Source organism: Carettochelys insculpta, chromosome 2, assembly GCF_033958435.1.
Source record: "Carettochelys insculpta isolate YL-2023 chromosome 2, ASM3395843v1, whole genome shotgun sequence".
NCBI classification, from domain to species: Eukaryota; Metazoa; Chordata; order Testudines; family Carettochelyidae; genus Carettochelys; species Carettochelys insculpta.
This window is the reverse complement of record NC_134138.1, coordinates 94,900,840-94,918,754: the sequence shown is the minus strand read 5'-3', so window position 1 is coordinate 94,918,754 and position 17,915 is coordinate 94,900,840. Positions and strand designations below refer to the sequence as shown.

The window sequence follows — 17,915 nt, the reverse complement described above, 5'->3', positions numbered from 1 at the left end:
ACACATGAGTCAGATAAGAAAGAGTGGGCTAATGTTCAGGCTGATCCAGAATCTATTCACACCACATAATTTGGGATGAAAAGGTCTTAGTCAGCAGCACACACTTAACCAGAGTCATTATTTACAGCACCTCATATGGGATACAGCAACAACTGCAACATATCTACTGTGCCTAAAGAACAGATGAGGTTTAAATAATTCCACAAGCAAAGAAGGAGACTAAATAAAAACCACACAGGCTTGTATGCTGGAAGCAGTTAAAAGTTGTTTTGCTTCTTTTACTTCTACAATCATCAGCTAGTTTTCACAGGAATGGAGAAACATGGAAATATTAAACACAAAAAAATGGTGTTCAAATAACAGGAAGGGGCAAATTTTCCATCATCATCAATAGAGCCTCTAATTTTGTCCCTGCAAATATAGTAACTGTGTGTTTAATTACTGTACTTGCATGCAATAATACTTATCTCCAAGTGCAAGATTATCTGAGTCCTAGTTATCGTACTTCAGATAATTCTAATGCAGCTGCCCCCTTAGCACTGAAACACCATTATTATTGTCATAATGCAGTAACTGAGAAAAGAATGTGGCCCCCTTCTCCTCTGTTTCCAGGTCCGTAATCATCTCTGGTGGCCCTGGCCAGTCCTCAGCATCCTGGGGAGGGGAGCCTGAGGACGGGGGCCTGGGGAGGGGGGCTGAGAAGGGGGGCCAGGTGAAGGGGGCCTGGGGAAGTGGGCCTGGGGGAGGGGGTCACACTCCGCAAACCCTCACAGGCACCCATGTTCCCTCCCAACAGGTGGTGCGTGCACTCAATGCCCTGCTGCTGAAGAGGGTCGTCCGAGTTGGGGTCCTGGATGTGGCCGTTGAGGGATTCATCGCCATGGGATTCCCCAACTGCTTTGGAGCCCTTGATGGGACCCACATCCCCATCCGCGCCCCAGACCACAGTGGTGGGCGCTACATCAACAAGAAGGGCTACCACTCTGTGGTCCTGCAGGCCATAGTTGACAGCCGTGGCCGCTTCCAGGACATCTACGTGGGCTGGCCCGGATCTACCCACGACGCCCGCATTTTCTGGAATTCGGGACTATGCCGCCGACTGCAGGCGGGGACCTACATCCCCCAGAGGGAGATCCCTCTGGGGGATACCACCACCGTACCCCTCTGCCTTGTGGGGGATGCGGCATACCCCCTCCAGCCCTGGTTTATGTGGCCATATACAGGCCACCTCACTGATAGCCAGGAGCGCTACAATGACCGACTCAACCATGCCCGACAAGTGGTCGAGCAAGCCTTTGGGCGCCTGAAAGGCTACTGGCGTTGCCTCCTGGCACGCCTAGACCTGGGCCTCCCAAACATCCCCCAGGTTGTGGGGGCCTGCTGCACACTCCACAACCTGGTGGAAAGCAAGGGGGAGGCCTTCATGCAGGGCTGGACACAGGAGGCCGCAACAGCCTGCCCCAAGCCAGCCGCCGCCCCAAGCCACCAGGCCCACCAGGACGGGGTCTGGGTCCGGGAGGCCCTAAGGGAGTACTTTGACCTGGGGGCCCAGTGAGTGACCCCCCCTCCAGCCATCCCTGCACCCCGCCCCAGCACCCATGCCCCACCCTCACCAAAAGCACATGGGACACAGGTTTTTGGAAAAATAAAACTATCATTATTATTTACAGGAAAAAAAATGTTGCCTCTTTTCAGCATATAATAATATTAGCAAATAAAACAGATTCAAATAACAATAATAATAACTATATACAAGTGGGGACATCTCTAATAAACTATGTACAGGGGGGTCAACTATAAATAACTATATACAGGGTGGGGACAACTATGTACAGGGGGGAGATGTGGGAAGGCCACACATCGGCCCATCATTCTGGGACAGGGGTGGAAGGGTACGAGCCCCACCACGTTTGGCTGGCTGGTCCCCCTCTCAGCCAGGGTCCCTGGCGAGGCTGGCTGGGGGCCGGGAGGACGGGGAGGTATGGCCAAGGCGGGTCCTCGGCCCCGGGTGGCTCCTGCCCTGAGGAGCTGGTGGGTGGGGCGGCAGGCAGGACATCAGACGGGGCAGCAGGTGGGACATCAGCAGGCAGGGCGGTGGGGAGGGCAGCACAGAGGACATTGGGGCGGGGGCAGACGAGCCACCAGCTCCTCAAAGGTGTTGGCCACCCGGTTGAAGATGGCCATAAACTCCCGCCAGGCCTTCCGGCGCCAGGCAGCCTCCCGCTCCTCGAATTGGAGCCTCCGCTCCATGAGGTCCGCCTGGCGCCGGAGGGCCGCAGCCACCTCCGGGTCATGTGTGCTGCAGCAGTGGCCCCGGCGGGGGTGGGTCCGTCCCAGTGCAGGCAGAGACCCTGGGCTTTGGTGGTCCGGTGGTCTCGGAGGGCTGTCTGGGACCACGGATGGTGCGGCTGCAGAAATAGGGGGAAAGGAGGAAGGGAGGCCGTGAGTACCCAGCCTTGACCTGTGACCCCCCATCCGCCATTGGTGCATGCAGTGATCCTGTGGGTGGCCCCTTCCAGTGGTCTGCCCCTCTCCCCTCCCACCGGGGGTGGGGCATGGCACTGTCCATGAGTGGAGGTGCTGCTGGGCACTGGTGGCTGTGGCACCATCCCTGTGCCGTGGTGTGCCTGGGCCATAGCAGGCTGGGATGTTGTGGGGATGTGTGGGGCCCCCAGTCAAGTGGTGCCCCCGCCCCATGCTCAGGGGGTCTGTGCCCTGTGGGGAATATACCTGACGGTGCACTGCCAGCATCAGGAGATGCCCATCTAGTGGACACCCGGCTGGAGCTGTGGGATGGGATGTCAAGCATGAGCTCCCCCTCCTCGCTGGACCACTCGGTGGCTGGGCTGGAGGGTCCTGGCTCCAGCCCTGGGGGGGCAGGGCTGGCCTCCGGACCTGACCCTGGCTCCGAGGCCAGCTGGGGTTCGTCGGCCATGGTGTCAAGGGTGGCTGGGGGGGAGGAGGTGGCCCGGGGGCCCAGGATAGCCCTGAGCTCCCAGTAATCCCTATCTACTACTGGCTGGCCGAGTCCTGGGCCCAGGTGTAACCGTTCTGCAACTCCTTGACCTTACTCCTCACATGGCCCAGAGGGGGAGCTCTGGGGGGAACTTGGGAGGCTGGCTGCCATGGTGTCCCTCTGAGCTGTGCAGGGACACCTCATGGCACAGCTGCTGTGTGCACACTGTCAGCGTCCTGCTACGGGGTTTCCGGGTCCGTGTGGCTTTAAGAACTGCTGGGCGCAGAGATCATAGAGCCCCGAAGGGGCTGGCCAGCACGTCTCAACCCCTCAGCTGATTGCCGCCATGGCGGACCCCACTATTTCAATGTAGCGGGACGCGGATCGTCTACACACACCCTACTTCGACATTCGACGTCGAAGTAGGGCGCTATTCCCATCTTCTGATGGGAAAAGCGATTTCGACGTCTTGCCGCTTAACGTTGATTTGAACATCAAAATAGCACACGGCGCATGTAGACGCGACGCGTGCTATTTTGACATTGTGCCGGCTACTTCAAAGTAGTGGGGTCAAAATCAATGAGAGTTAGGCATCTAAAGAGCTTTGAAGCTCTGGACCTTAGCTCTTATTTTAATTATTACTGCTGCAGTCTACAACTGAGGTGTCCAATACACTGTTTGTGGTGTGGTGAAGCAGTTCATTAGAGTTCATTTACTTGCGTGTGTGTGGCAGTGGAAGAGGCAGCTCCTCCTGTGGCTGTGGCAGCCCTGCATGGCTCATGGGGGCTCACACCAGGGCGGTTCACCTCCAACCATGGCTTGGCTCGAGTTCACGCAGGGCGGTGCAGATGAGTCAGCAGTTTGTGTGGGGGGCAGGGTACCTGGCTGACGGGAGACGGCACCTTGCTGAGGTGGGAGGCATGTGGCAATCAGTAAATTTCTTTTGGACACCACTGGTCTACAACTGGCTGCCAATGCTGACGGGTCACTTATCTGTTCCTGGAATCTAGACAGGAACTATGGGTAAAAATTTCAGAAGTGCTTGAGTAAGTGTGGAATCTATACCCCATTTTCAAAAATGACTTAGGCACATGGAAGCTAAAGGCTCATCTGTGGTGTTCAGTGATCACCCATTGTGTAAGGTGATTACAAAAGATCTAATTTATTCTGTACGTGGTTCCAGCTGGCCGTACAAGAACTGCCTTGCTCCGACTGTGTGTCTGGAAACTTCTTAAAGGCACAGATCCCAGTACAGCAGCACCAAGAGTCAATAAGACTTCTGTGTCTAAGTCATTTTGATTATGGGATGCCAGCTCCTCAAATCACTTGCCCACTTCGGAAAGTTTTACCCTAACGCTTTCAACTTCTATGTGTTCTGCTTGAAATTCCAAGTCAGTGGAAGTTAAACTTGCCTATTTTACTGGCATTTTTGCATCTAAATTCTAGTCTTATCTTTTAAAACTTGCCTTTGATTAGCACAGCTGTTATTTATTCTTTTCACTTGGCTGGAATTTCTGCAAGGCTCTGCAAAGTAAGACTGTTTGTATTATACTGAGTTTGTAATCTTTTCTTCCTTAAGAATTACAGGAACAATGTCCAAAGGAGAAGATTATCTATATGAACACTTAACATTGATCAGAACAAAATAACTGGGGGAAGAAATATTTTCATAAACTTCCATGAGCTTTATGAAAAAGGTAGATAATACATACATGAAGATTTTTCATAAAACATAGCTCAGGTGATCAACAGAAATTGGTTGCTTAACAGCAGTAGTCTTTAGAATAAAGATGGAGCAGAACTATATTTAATATTTTCAGTATAGTTGGGAATCATTTTTAAGGGTGGTATATATCTCTAAACAGGACAGTGGCTCATAACGATGTTCTTTCGCATACATTTCAGTTTATAGAGTTTTCCAAAATAACTGACAAGTTTTTTACATGGTTCTATAATAAAAGCAGGGGCTTGCTAACATGGGATAATTAAAATGTTTGAATAAAATATTGCATCAATTTATTCTTAACATTACTATGCCCAGTTTAAGGATATCTAAAGATCTGGCCATTATGTTCAAATAACATATTGCTAACCACCAGATAATTTCCATAAGTCTATGCCTCTCCCATGATGATGGCAAAGGAAGCCTACTTGTCTTCCCGATAGAGGCAGCAAGGCTAAACCACACAAAATTTTGCTGAACCATAAATCACTTTGAAAAGCTAATCTGCCTCCACTTACCCCAGAGCACAGCTACTCTTGTTACAAGGAAGTTTAACCTTAGATGTCCTTCGGGGACATAAAGAGCACTATACATTAGACATAGTAGGCAATTGTTCTGCTTGCATAGCACTGGTGAAGCCTGAGTTGGAATAATGTACTCAGTTTGGGGCACCACATTAAGAAAGATATGAACAAATAGGAGCTAATTCGACAAGAGCTTTTTGAAAGCATGACCTATGAGGAAAGGTTATAAGAACTCTGGATGTGAGAAAAGAGTCTTGAGAAAAGAAGGGTGAGGAGGGACATGACAACAGACCTCCATCTATGTCAAAGAGGATAGTGATCACTTTGTTCTCCTTCTATACTGAAGCAAGTGTAAGTAGTAATATACAAAGTTTTCAGCAAGGGGAACAAAGTTAGATTTTAGGAAAATAATTCTAAGGATAGTTTAGCAACTATAAGGAGAGCTGGAGGTTTTAAAGGACAGGTTAGACAAACACAACTTAGAGATGATCTAATATGTATTTAATTCTGCCTCAGTACAGGGGGCTGGACGAGATGACCAAACGAGGTTGGTTCCAGCTCTATGTTTTCAGGAATCTATAATTTCAATAAAGATCACCATCATGTGTGATGGCTACACAAGCTATTGAAAAAAAGCCTCAGACATAACTAGAGGGGAAAAATGTCCTTTCTTTCCAAGGGTGCATCACATTCCCATATGTAATAGTCATGGAAACATTGAGGAAAATCAGAACCACCACTGGTGACTGACCCCAGCACATGTTCCTGATACTGAGTTTTTGAAACCACACAGTAACCAATTTTCAACAGCTCCTTTGATGCAGGGAATCTATAACTCATCTTAAATCACGCACTAACCTGGCTGGTACTGAGGAAACCATTGCTCAACAGAACCGTCACAAAGTTTTATGCATTGTCTAATCGTCCTCATTTTGCTAGGCAATTTAATCAAGAATCAAACTACCAAAAGTCAGCTGCTCCAGTGCAGTTGACTGCCCAGACCTTTTGCAGTCAAATGTCAGGCCTGGGCATAATACAGAGAAAGTATCCTCCATGTGACCTCCTGACCACAGGCAACTGAAATATGTATGTACTAATCCTGCTGATGCTCTTTGCAGTATTGATGACACTGGCTTCCAGCGAATTCCCATTAACCTGTCAGGTTTGGGCTAGATCCCCCACTATTTGATGAGCTGGCACAACCTTCTCTTCAGATGGAATAATAGGGGAAGAACTCCTCAAGAAGCCCCAGCCCCATAAAGCACCTACCATCAATTTTTATGTCAGAGGTAATGATCCTGGCTCAGGGGATGTTGAAGTAAGGGTGGTTGTGTTGACCTTTTCAGCATACCCTGGTGGCCATAAGAGCTGTTGAAAGAAATTTCTCTCACGACTCCAAAGCTTGTTTTCTTAAACAGAAATGGTACCAGAATGGTGCAAGTCAACCAATCACTGTGATAGAAATCAAAGGAATGTTATAAAAGATTAGCATGTGTGGTGGGAACAGGGTGAGCAAACAGGACATGACAACAGGGAAGAATGGGCATAGTTTTATATCTGTGTACATATTTTATAAATATATTTTCAATTCCTTTTTATTTGTAAATATCGTACTGGTTCTAAAAAGGCATATGTCATGCAAGTTGGTTTTCACCAGAACAATGAGACTGACAGTGACAAGAAAGGACATATGATAGCTCATAGCTTCCTTGAAAAATTCACATTGTACTAATGATCAACTTTTTAAACTGATCTTCAACATATTTTTCTGGCTTTCATCTAGTTGTGATCAGATTTGTATTCCCTTCGGTAAAAAAGAGTCTGTAAGAAATAGTGTACAATATCTGAAACCCCTGGCTTATAAATAAGTACTCAGAGCTGAGCTATATTTTAGATTAGTTCAGATTCAATGAACATTTGTCGATAATGCATCTGTGGATTTTAAATGTTCTGCTTCTGATCTTGCTGTGTAACTTGTGATACTGTGGCTGCTTCAAGACTCTGGGCTTAATTTTGCTCTCCCTGACACTGGTGTAAACCAGGAGTAACTCCGCTGAAATAAAGAGATTGTGAAAGTAGCGTAAGCAAAAGCAGATTCAGGTCATAACCTACATGAGGTATTTTGGAATGTACTATATACAACATAAAATTTGAGAATGAATTTCTGATCAAAATCAGGGGAAATATAAAAGTTAAAATTTTGTGTAATTTTAAGCAAAGCAAAAATTCTGCTCTAAGAGGTAAATCAGGGGGCAGTTACTGAAACTTGTCTTGTAGGAGTCAATAATGATTAAAGTGAGTTGTAAACAATACAATGATTTCAGAAACTACATATAATGTTCACAGGTCCATGAGATTAGATCTTCAGGTAGTTTTGTTTTTCTTTACAGCCAATTCACACTTCTGGAAACACACAACACACACTTATGCCCAGTCTTGCAATCACTTGCACTTACTGTGTATCTTACTGTTTTTCTGCAGTGGATCTTTCTGTTCTCCCCACTACCCCACCCCTTGTAACACACTTTGCTGAGTAGCTGGAAAATTCCACTAGTTAAATAAGGCATGACAGGATAGGTAGAAAGTTGTCAAAATATAAACAACACAAGAAAGGAGAGAACAGGGCCTGAAAGGTAGAAAACTTATTAATTTAGTAGATTCTGTAAACTCACCCTGGAGATGAATAAAGTCTGACTGATGATATCCTTAAAGGAACAGAGCAAAATGTCGTTCAAACCAAGTTTTTTCATGCCTCCAGGGTCAGTAAATCCTTTCCCAGTCTACAGTCACAAACATGCATGCTCTGAAAGCTATCTGAACACACTGTGATAGGATAAAGCTTCTAGTTATACAAGGACTGGAGAAACAAAGAGCTGTGGAGTTTCTGGTCCTTCTGAGAAACGGAGTCACACTGCTCAGTAGCTATTTAAAGAGCTGATGCCTTCAGGATAAATGCTCAGAGTGTGTTTTCCTGTTTGTGTCAGAACTTAAATCTTTCATCTATTTCCTAAGAGGAGAAATACAAGCATTATCTGTTACTAGTAGCTCTGTGATTCATGAGATCCCCTGTAGTGTGAGTGAAACAGAAAGGCTGGGCAAATTTATTTGCTTTCCACTGAAAGGATGTAAGGTATTTCCCATTAACATTATTTAAAAAAAATCATAAATAAGTGACCACACGTAACATAACAAAGAGTTCTAGCTGTATTGCTCTTGCAGCCCCACCCAAACCAAAACTGCAGCGCACAATGCCATCTAGGAAAGAAAAGTGAGCCAAACCAGGGATCACTGGAAAATCTAACATTTATGTAAAAGCCTTTCTGCTTCAGGAAAATATCCAAGAGAGTAGATCGGCCAAACACAATGAAACTTTTAGAGAACATGCAACAGGTTTCACATTAAGAAAACAATAGAGCTGGGGTTGTATCACAACATTTGCATCCAGATCCAAAATTTCTGAAGTTTGTGCATGACTGGATCTGGCTTTTGGCTTGTGTCCACCTCTGCAAAATACAGTACACCATGGAAACAAGCTCTTACACTGCAGTCTGCTAACTCACCCTAAGGAGGTGTAATAAATGGCTTTCAAACACGGTAAGTATTACAAATGTCCAAATACAGTGAAGAAAAACAGCTTTACTAGTCTGTTCAATTATCTAAACAGGTCCGTCTAGGACACATTTCCTCTACCCTTTCCATCCCCATATTGTAGGAGGAAGAGCTGAAACTCTGATTACAGCCTCATGTGACATCTCTGGTCAGAGCCTGCAGAAGCCTTGTTAAAGTCATCCAACAAAATGAGGAAGAAAGGACCTGATATCTCTAATGTAAAAACCAACCCAATACCTGCAGGAAAAAATGTAAAGAAATAAGAGGAAACAATTTCTGTGATGGCCATTGCACATCTGCAGGGACACCAAAGGGAAAACCACAAGATAGGGTTTTGTTTTGTAATTCACCTTTAAGCTCCAATTGTTTTCTTGTGCATTTTTATACAGAAAAATCAAAATTCTTTGCTAGTCTCATCTCAGAACATTTTGTCTTTATGTAGCCTTTCAATTTCATAAAACCTTTTGGGTTTTAAAGATCATCGCCTGCGTGATAAAGAATGCTGCTTGCTTGTCACTGTTTGTAATTATGGACTGGTTAGTCATGCATTAAGGGATGAGCTGCAGGGAAATGGATAGCTCAGGATATGGCAATGTGCTTTCAAGCTATGAATCTGGCTTGCTTTGTTAATGGTTTAAAAATCTGGTGATCTCAGTCAGTGTTCTCAGTAAGATGAGCGCTGGGGTGGCTGCCCACGAGAGATTCAGGTGCTGTCAGCTGTTTCACAGAGCACACACAGACGCCCAGTGGGAAGCATCTGTTTCTACTGTTGGTGCACATAACAACATTTATTCTGCTCACAGATGAAAAAAATGAGAGGGAACACTGGTCTCAGTCCATATCCACCTACGCAGACCCCCACATTACAATACAATCAACACAGGCACTAGCTGAGAAGCTCAAAGCTGAAGATAATGAAAGCTAACTGACTTCCTCATCCTTAGATCTCTGTCAGCCGGTGATGGCAGCTAGCAGTGCTGCTGCTTGTGCTGAATCTGCTGTATGGATAGAGGATGACACTAAAAAGGACATTGTCCAGTCATTTAAAACCTAGTTCCAGGTTTTGCACTGATAACTTTTTAAAAAATCAAATATTATTAGAAATGTTTTCATGATCCTTTTTCAAAATTCAATGCAAACATTATTTGTTTGAACCATTTTTTCTCTACGACATGTAGCACTTCTCTAATCTGGAGCTCTCTTGTCTGGCAATATCCATAATCTGGTATGATTTTAGTTAGCCAGATGACCACTTATCATGGGTGTGGCTAATTCTCCTGTGGTCCCATACAGTTTGTTTCCAGCCACCAGTTCTGGCTCTCTGATTTCTATGCTGTTACGTTGCCCTTAAGGCTACAATTACACTCAGCACTCTGTCGACAGAAGTCATTGTTGGAAGGGATTTCCTGACAAAACTGTAGCAGAATGCGGCCACACACAAAAGCCAATGGCTACGGTTACACTGACCCAAACTGCTGGCAGTTTTTGAGACTGCCCATTTGCATTCTACTGCTGTCAGTTTGGGTCAGTGTAACCGTAGCCAATCAGAAGAGCGGTCTGTTCTGTCGACAGAGTGGCCAGAGTGCCCGGCTGCTTTCTTAATAAAACAGACACCCGGAAGCACAGCAGACAGAATGCACAGCATGGTCCTGGATGCCCTGCCTGTCGAGAGATGGCCCCCGCCAGAATATCCACTCAGCTTTTCGTTGACAGAATCTGTCAACAGGAGTGTTATACCTCATGGCTGAGAGGCAGAATGCTGCTGGCGAAAGTGCTGAATTTTTTTGACAAACTGTTGACAAAATGCATTTTGTGTGTGGAAATTCCACCCGTTTTGTTGACAAAATCAGGGTTTTTGTCAGCAAAATTTACTACTGCCTTCTATGAGCTCAGTAAGCAGTGGAAGTGTTGGTAACACTGCTACACAGCAGCGACCTCCCATGGTCCAGCAAATTCTTTCATCACTGGCCAGCTCCCAAGGGCACCAGATTAGAGAGTTTCAACCTGCAGTATACGTACAATGTCTAAGGCATTGTTAGTTACAAAGTAAGGTTGCAAGAATATAATCCATACATGTTAACCTAACAGTGTCCCTTTAACAATTTCCATGGCCACAAACTTGGAAGGAGCTAAAATGGGGTCGCTTAGAATCTTCAGGGCAGTGACTGTGTCTTACTACATGTTTGTGCAATGCTCAGCACAATGGGGCCATGAAATTGCTTGGGGCCTGTAGGCACATACAACAGAAATATATATAATAATGGACTATTATACCACATGGAGCCAGTGGGTCTCTGCATGCCACAGAGGGTCTGCCTGACAATATTTTGTGTAGAATCAAAGCCTTTATTTGTCAATCCAGGAAAAGCTGTTTTAAGGACCTATCATTTTTCAATTCATATTTCACAAGAAGCTCTGAGCTGATTTTGCAAATTGTTCATATAGGCTATGGCTACATTGTGGTTGCTATTTCAGGGTACATTTGTATCCCAAAATAGGAACTTCAAGCTAACTAAAATAATTCCTAGAACAGATCACATATGAAGAGCATGAACACAGAGCTTCAGATACGATCTGGAAAGGTCTTAGTTTGACTAATTAATTTCTGCAAAACTGAAGCTGGAATGATCATAAATTCTTATGGCAGTTTGCATTGAAATGTAATAACTGCTCTCCTTACAAAGGATCAACATATTGATCTATTTCAACTTACAATGGGCAGAAATCAGAGAAACTTGCATAAAAGAATTTTGCATTAACTCTGAGATACATTAACCACACATATTCCAGATTCAGCATGATTTCGTTGCAGTGACATAATATTATCCCAAAACTCAAAGGTATATGAAACCTCTCAAGATAAGCCATTGCAGGAAATAAAGAGGAAGAAATGATGGCCAAAGTATTAACATGTGACATATGTTAAAGTAACTACTATGATAGTAATAGCATAGCCAAATCTCCCACGGATGCCATTGGGGTCTTGCAAGACTGGGCACACCATTACTGGATCTAATTCATCCAGTGGGGTTTGAAGCAGGAAGTCTTGAAAATATCTTAACAGGAATTTTTGACCAACAGGTGACTGCTGAACTTAAATTTCTGTCCCAGCTTTGACAAGGAGAGACTACCACTGTGTTATTATACTGTATATGAAATAGTGACAGAGAGATTGTTGAAATGGTTGAGATAGATGGAATAGTCACAGAGTTTCCATATCTGAAGAAGCGGGTCTGTCCCATGAAAGCTCATCACATAATAAATCATTTTGTTAGTCTCTAAAGTGCTGCAAGACTCCTTTTTTTGTGTATGGATTTTTAAAGTTTTTAACCCCCAAGCCTATTTAAACATAAAAACAGTCACACAAAAGGAGATTTACAGAGCGTGACGAAAGAGAGGAAAGACTGTGGAATGCGTGGTGCCAACAGATGAAGAAGACTAGTAGAAAAGAAAATTCACATTTATCGTGGGAGGCTTTTTCCTTTTGCAGTGCTGCTGTGCTTTACAGAATGCCTGCTCGCTTAGCTGAATTTCATAACCAAGCTGAAGTGGCATTCTTTATCTGGTGTAAAAAAATGTTGACTCTGAAGGTCACCTTGACAAATTAATTTGCTTGTTGGATAAACCTCCTTCAAGAGTAAATTAACTGTGAGAGTACCGACTCACTTTCAGTGTCCCATTCGTTACAAGAGCGTTGAAATAGGGCTCGATGGGAGTACCGACTGAACCTCTCTAATCCAGAACTCTCTTGTCTGGCAACAGCTGTAATCCAGCATTATTTTAGTTAGCTGGATGACCACTTATCATGTGTGTCTCTGGAGTCAGTGCGCTTGGGACCATGGCCTAATTTCCTGTGGTCCCATAAAGTTTGCTTACAGCCACCAGTCCTGGCTCTCAGCATTCTGTGTTGCTAGTTTGCTGTACTTTATCCCTAAATGTCTTCTAAGAGCCCAACAAAACAAAACAGCAGAAATGTATCACTTTAAAGACTAACAAAATGATTTACTTGGTGATGAGCTTTTGTGGGACAGACCCATTTCTTCAGTTCAATCTCAGTTCCAATATAGACTGACATTTATAAGTGAAATGAGATTGATCTGACGAAGTGGGTCTGTCCCATGAAAGCTCATCATCGAATAAATCATGTCGTTAGTCTTTAAAGTGCTACGTTTCTGCTGTTTTGTTTTGTTGCAGTACAGACTAACATGACTACATCTCTGTTACTATCCTAAGAGCCCAGTAAGCTGTGAAACTGTTGCTAATTCTGCAAGACAATATTGACCTCCCATGATCTGGCAAATTCTCTTGTTGAGCACTAGTCTGGTCCTGAGGGAGCCAGACTAGAGAGGTTCAACCTGTGCAACTTCAGCATCTGCAGAAACTGGGAGATCTACACAAGCTGGGCACACAACATATATTTAAGCTCAATCTAGAATCTTTCAAAACAAACTGTGCATGCATCTTAATAGTTGGAGGAAAAGATCCATGGCCTCTGCAATTCAGAACTAATGTCTCCCTGCTTTGCTGTCTTATGACAATATTCTCTCACCAGATTTCTATAATGAGAAATTTTATCTTTCGTCATTTTGCTTCAAGCCATGTCATGGAGAAAGTGGTTAAAATAATCAGTGGCATTTAAAATAAGATTCCCAGAGCAAAGACAGAGGGGAAAATTTATGTTCCTGACAAGTCAACACTTTCTTTAAGAACTAAACAAGTAACACGCTGGGCCAAGCGAGAGGAAAGACAATGGAGTGATGGGAAAAAGCTGTAAAGTAAGAAGGAAATGAGCCTGATACGCTCAGCCAGTTGGCAAGAAGATGGAAAGGCAGTTTTGCCAGTATTTCTGAATTCAGATATGTGACTCATGGTGCAAAATGGGCCTGAGCTAAAAACTGCACATCTGAATCCAGAACTAAAATTTCCCAGGCTCACAAAAGAGTTTTAGGTTAGGCTCATCTGTAGCAACAGCTTTACAGCCATTATGTATGTGTGAAAAGGATTAGAGGTAAAATTTGGATAATCTCCCAAAGTTAATGAGCAAGAGACTGGCTGTATTAAAATCAATGGTAACATTCCCACTAATATTAGTGGGGGCCAGGATTTCATTCACAATGATTATCCAGAGCTTATCTGTAGTTGTAGCTTCTTCCTATACCTTCTCTGTTTCCCATCATGCTCCTTCCTTTCCTAACCCATCCAAACCTTTCTCCTTTGCCCTAATGCTGCTGCTCTCCAGACATGCAATCTTTGGTGGCTTAGCAAAAGGTTTGTGGAGCTCAGGCAGGTGTTGGGCTGTGATGACCTGAGTGCTGGTCACACATTGTGTTCTGTCCACTCCTCTTCCCCGGATAAACTTTCACAGCTGCTGGACCAAAGCTGGTTCTCAGACATGGTGAGAATCCATCAAGAATTTGAGCAAGGTCTGGAAGACTTTGAGCAGGGAAAGGGGAATTTTGTCTCAATTCCATACAAAAGCCAGGGATGAACTCCTGGCCTCCATAACATAAATGGCAAAAACCTCAGTTCACTTTAATGGGGTCAGGATTTGACAAGGTTGCCATTGATGTCAACATTGTGGTTAAGTTTTTTGACTCATTTCACGTGATTAATCAAACAATCTGCCCCTCCATTGGACAATAACTTTCTCAGCTAATATATTGCAACATATGCCAGGGATTTTTTTCAATACATCTTAAAATGTGCAGAGCTAAAGTGACTCCTCAAAGTCATTGGCTAAAGTTTTGGTGAAGGAGAAAAGAAAAGAGTTTAATATTTTTGTATGAGCTTCAGAGGTCATTTTTAAGGTGAAAATGCTACAGATTCCACCTCCCAAAACTGGGATTCTCTGGCCCAGCAACTTCCATGGTCCAGCAGGGCCATGGATGTTACTGGACCAGAGAGCCCTGGAGGTGAGGCTGTTGGGAGGGAGCCCAGTATGGCTCCTTTACTGGGGCATATTCCCATGGGGCTGGTCCTGTGGCAGACAGCTTGGCCTGGCAGGGAGCCAGTGCCCTGGGGGCCAGGGCTGCACCAGGAGCCGAGTTGTAGTCAGCGCGCTTGGGACCATGGCCAGCATCCTGGCCTGGACTTGAGCCAGCCTGTGCAGGGCCAGCAGCTGGAACCACAGCCAGCAGCCCATCTGTGTCTGGGATCGAGGCGACACAGGGTAGGCTGGCGGTACAGTGGTTGCAGAGATTCGAGATGAGGTGGGACTGGAAGCAAGAGGGACCAGTGGGGTGCAGAGTTGGCAGCAGGGAGGGGCAGAAGGCTGGGGGTCAGAGAGACCTCCATTCTTCTGGCAAATCCTCTCATTCAGGACCAGTCATGTCCTCAGAGTGCCAGACAAGGGAGGTGCAACCTGTCTATGTCATAAGTTTCTCAAAAATCTTCATTATTTTTAATCTTCAAGACATATTGCACATTTCCTAAAAACAAAACAAAACAAAAACCATAAGGCAAATGGCTCCCATATGAAGTAACTGTGCGTAGCAAGCAAAGATTCAGTGTGCTTCAAATTGTATTCATGAGTTGGCATAGCCCAAACAATAGACATGCATTTGGCAGCCGAGCAGATTTTTTTTTTTTAAATTTTACAAAACAGCACTCAGCAGCAAATTTGAAAACTACACAAGGGAACCATCTGTAGTCCTTGCCCAACAACTAAACATTGCAATGAAAGGTAGAAACACACACACACACACACACAGAGCCATACAACAGTGCTGTCAATTAAGTGAATCTGCCTCTCTGTGACACTAGCTGAGGATATAGTTTATAAGGTCTGATTATCCACGGTCTTGCATTTTTATTTATTGCTAGCATTCTTAAAAGGCTGGAGCCCCATTGTGTTTGGTGCAGTACAGACTTTTGTAGTCAATTCCAGTCATGCCAAGTGAGTGTAATAACAGTACAGGTCAGAATGGGAATGTTTTACACCTGCTTTGCCCAGGTTCAAATGACTACACAAGATTTAAGTTAATGGAGAAAAGGGGCTCATTGAATTCATGTGGTTATCTGTAACATTTAAAACATAGAACTGAATGGGATTTCTTCATATTTACAAGATCAAGACCATCATTTAGATTTATAAATCATTATGAAACGAAGAGAATCATGTTTACAATTTTGTTTATTTACAATATGTGAAATATGTGAATACTGTGAATACAATAAGAGAAATATGTGACTACAATACGCAACTTTGAGGTTTAACAGTAACCGTATCTTTGGGATTTTCAACGTCAGTTCCTGACATTCACTTTAAGTCAAGCTACGATGCCTGGGAAAAACTAAGCGAATAGTACTGTTATAGCTCTTATACATTCCTTATGCCTGATACACAATTATCTGAAACTGCAGCTGTTCCCCTGGCAACATTCCTCCTGATATCAAACCACTCCTCAACACTGGCATGTGTTTGTGCAAGAATTTTCAACAGTGCAAACACTGAACAGAAGAAAGTGGTGGGCAAGCAACTTGTGCTTTTCCTGCTTTTGTAAGTAAAAGCTGCTAAACTAGACTTTTAGAAGGCACAGTGAAAGTAGTGGACCAAAAGGAGGCAAAATGCATGAGATATGAAAAGAAATCAAACTTCTGGTGTGGGGTTGTGATGCTAGAAGCCCTTCCACAACTGCAGTGATAGCTGCATTAACCAATCACTACTGTTGCAGGCAACATTCTCCAGATGCTACAATGTACTAATCTTTCATATAGTTGCTTTTTGTAGATAAAATTGGTGAGACTGTACAAGCTGATAGTGTAATTGCAGGTATCCATTTGGCTGCTGTAACTCAAGATAACCACCAGCTTTTGTTTATAGAAGACGAGAAAACATCCACATTAGAGGCAATGAAAGGTTCCAACCCTGGCAAGATCACAGATTAAATATAATATAAACAAATATGTCTTTCAGAATCTAAATGGGATGAAACCAGGACTAAGTGCAAAACTCATCCCTTCGATCTGGCGTTCCTTCAATAAGGAACACACACAGCACTACCAACCAAAACAATCTCGAGCTTCCACTCCCTTGGAAAAGAAGAAATAAACATCCCCCTGTTGTTTCTGGTTTTTAGAACACTGAGACATGCTCAAGCACTACACTGGCAGTGGGCGTATGTAGAGAGGGAGCCAAACATTCAGGTTGAGCAGAGAAACAATTGACACACATGATAGGGTTTCCATCACCTATCTGCCCCTTATCCCAGTATTGGGTAATGAGGTTAGTTAAGGATCCTGTAACCTGGACCAGCAGTAATGACTCACCTTTGGGAGCTGTTCTACTGCTACAGGGTCACTTACAACAAACTGGATCTGTCTATGCAGGAGTGAAGTGTTTTCTGATCCTACCCCTTCACCACCCACAATGCTCCCAAGGCCAGAGGAGGAAATTAAAAAGTCATATGGAGCTGGCCTACACTCGCTTGCTTGAGACTTGGGCTTATCCCACATAAAGAAATCCCCATCTGGCTATTTAAATTGGTTTTCCATGGCCAGGAGAACTGGGTGATTGGCTGTGACTGGAGCAGAAGCAGAACTACAAGGAAACCGGGTATATCCACAACAAGGCTGTGACTTTGAACAGACTGGAATGGCCACTTTCACTGGGAGCCAATATAGCCAATCTCACTCTCCAGATCGTCACCTTGTTGTGGTGGAGTAGGCCTGCATGTTCCAACTAATCTGAGAGTGACACTGTAGGGAGGCTCATATTGCTGGAAGGGTCTCCCATGGCAGCAAGGTCAAGGGGAAGGGACCCAATGAAGAACAATCCTAAAAGGTCTCAATGGCAGAACAGGTGAAGGATAGCCAGGGTAATGCTACAACGGCTGTGAGGGCAGATGAAGGCTGCAGCAGACAGGAGACTCCCAATCATCATGGATCCCAGTCAAAGATCATGCGGTGCAACCATCCCCATGCCCATATTAAAAGAAGACGCACAGGCATCTTCTATGCGTACTGTACAGTGAGGCTACATCTGCACTAGAGAGTTTAATGGACAAAACTGGCATTTTGTCAACAAAACTTACATAGCATCTGCACACAAAATGTGGTTTGTTGACAGAAACTGTTAAAAAAAGCCATGTAGATGCTCCCAGCC

General features: G+C 44.4%; 1 protein-coding gene across 3 annotated transcripts in view; it reads right to left on the bottom strand.

The window, feature by feature from the left end:
- The window catches only part of ARHGAP28 (Rho GTPase activating protein 28), a 111,944-nt gene that overhangs the window by 61,266 nt on the left and 32,763 nt on the right, over positions 1 to 17,915 (bottom strand). Inside the window, exon 1 of one of the 3 annotated variants that reach the window (XM_074987415.1) lies at positions 7,876 to 8,143. The exons of the other annotated variants lie outside the window; for them this stretch is intronic. The gene's annotated coding sequence lies outside the window, so the exon portion shown is untranslated. Of the gene's footprint in view, positions 1 to 7,875; positions 8,144 to 17,915 lie in introns of those variants that run through there. 3 annotated transcript variants of the gene reach the window in all.